Here is a 2500-nt window from a genome sequence, read left to right as displayed (position 1 = left end):
CTCTCTCTCTCTCTCTCTCTCTCTCTCTCTCTCGTGTATTTGCTTGTATTTTATATGTCCAATCTACAGTATGAATGGTTTCAATTTCTGTCTGTATTTTTTTTTCTCTCTCTCTCTCTCTCTCTCTCTCTCTCTCTCTCTCTCTCTCTCTCTCTCTCCACACCAGCTGGCCCGAGAAAATTTTGGCGCAGATCCGAAAAACATGACTGGTTAATGAGACCAAATTTACACGCCGCCAACTTTTCCAACTTTTTTTTTTTCTTTGCTCAGTTTCCAGCACGAGTTTTTCCCCGCCCCCCCCTCCACCATTGCCTGTTTTCTTTGTTTTCACTTCCCTTTTTCTTGATTAAGTTTGCTGGTATTTTTCATTACTTTTCCTGGCAGCTCTCTAACTCTCACTCTCTCACTCTCTCACCCTGAATGTACGTTTCTGAGCGTTTATGTGAGCGTGTGTGTGTGTGTGTGTGTGTGTGCGTTTCTCCCGTTCGTGTTGTCGGCGCAATTTGTCGTCTCCATCACACGAATTGACCAATCAGCGTGGCGCGTTCTGAGCATAGCGTGAAGCGTGTCTCTGATTGGACGGAGAGACGCGGCGCCCCATATTTTATCTTCTCAGTTTGGAGGCGATTCCTGTGTTTGTTTATCTCGCTGGCCGCTCCTCCGCGACCATTTCCCAACGCCGCAAATTGAGTCTAGAAATTTCCATGTCCGGAGTTGCGTGTATCCCGTTTGTGTGTGTGTGTGTGTGTGTGTGTGTGTGTGTGTGTGTGTGTGTGTGAAGAAGAGAAGGGTGCGGGTCGGTTTTTATTGGTGTATCTCTGTGTGTGTTCTGGGGTAGATAGTGGGTGGGTGGTTGGGTGTGTGTGTGTGTGTGTGAGTGGGTGGGTGGGTGTTGTGTGTGTGGATGTGTATGAATAAGTCTTATCTAAGTAAAGTGTCACTGCGAGGCAATCAAGAAAATATATGTGCCTGAAATATTTAGATGTAAAGTAATAGAATTCTGTCTGTCTGTCTTCCTCTCCATCTGTCTCCTTCCTTGCTCCTCTCTCTCTCTCTCTCTCTCTCTCTCTCTCTCTCTCTCTCTCTCTCTCTCTCTCTCTCTCTCTCTCTCTCTCTCTCTCTCTCTCTCTCTCTCTCTCTCTCTCAATTTCATCTCTGCTAAATTCTCAATTGAGAGACTCAATTTCATCGATGCTAAATTCTGCCCGAGGACTGATGGAGAGAGGGAGTGGAGGAAAGAGAGGAGAGGGACGGGAGGTAGGTGGCCAAGATGAGACAGAAAGAGAGAGAGAGAGAGAGAGAGAGAGAGAGAGAGAGAGAGAGAGAGATGGCGTTCGGGCACCAGAAGAAAAGCAGAGTGAAAAGAAGAAAATATCGGAATGGAAACGGCAGCGTTGAATCTCGACTCAAAGGAACAAGTTTTGCTGGAAAAGTTTGAGAATTGTACCAGGAAGGCTGACAGACAGACTAGGTAACGGCTTCCCCACGTGCACGCTGCCTTGCGCTCCCTATGCTGGTCCTATTGTGCTCTCACCCTCCCTCCCAGCCCCTCTCCCTCCCTTTCTCTCTCTCTCTGTTCATTCCTACATCTCCATCTTATGTCAATCTCTCCTCCATTCCATTATATATTTCTCTACGTCTCTGCTATCCTCGCCAGTTAATCCAAAATAATTCTACTCCTATATGATCACAATTTCCTTCAGAGACTTTTTGCGGTTTCTCCATAACCTTTCCGGGCATTACGAAATGTTCCAATCAGTTTCGGGAGGTTTCGTATCGTACCACAGTCATTTCTTTCGTCTTTCCTTGTGGATGGATGTGTTCCTGAGTGAATTTGAGTGTACGCAGTTGTCACGAAAGTTGGTTTTGCATGTTTATTTGTCTCTCAGTAATACATTCTGGATTGCTGTGATCTATATATATATATATATATATATATATATATATATATATATATATATATATATATATATATATATATATATATATAGATAGATAGATAGATAGATAGATAGATAGATAGATAGATAGATAGATAGATAGATAGATATAACGATGTTAAATTCCGGAACTATCTGCCTGTTTCTTTATTTCCGTCTTCCTACGACTTGGCTTCTTTTAAGAGGGAGGTTTCAAGACATTTGTTCCTGACTTTTGGATAACTCTTGATAACTTTTAGGGAACCGACAATCCAGTGGGCCTTTTTTAGCATTTTTTGTTGCCCCTGGCCAGTCTCTCCTCTTGCATGAAAAAAAAAATATATATATATACTATTAATTTATTGTTCTACGTTACTTAAGTCTTTGGTGTTTTATTCTATTCTGAAATTGAAAAAAGGAGATTATAAAGAAGATGATCTGAAGTTTTGTATTTCACTCTTAGTAATACATTCAGGATAACTAAAAAAAAAAAAAACACTCACTTTATGTATGGTCAATGTTTCACGCTACCTCAGGACTTGATATTCTATTCCACCTTGAAAAAAAAGCGATGAATGAGA

At 41.9% G+C, this 2500-nt stretch overlaps 1 protein-coding gene across 1 annotated transcript in view; it reads right to left on the bottom strand.

The window, feature by feature from the left end:
* LOC123513240 overlaps positions 1–2500 on the bottom strand; it is a 160661-nt gene that overhangs the window by 99698 nt on the left and 58463 nt on the right. The window lies entirely within an intron of this gene.

This window comes from Portunus trituberculatus, chromosome 35 (genome assembly GCF_017591435.1).
Source record: "Portunus trituberculatus isolate SZX2019 chromosome 35, ASM1759143v1, whole genome shotgun sequence".
Lineage (NCBI taxonomy): Eukaryota > Metazoa > Arthropoda > Malacostraca > Decapoda > Portunidae > Portunus > Portunus trituberculatus.
The sequence above is the reverse complement of the archived record's forward strand: the minus strand, read 5'-3'. Positions and strand labels throughout refer to the sequence as shown.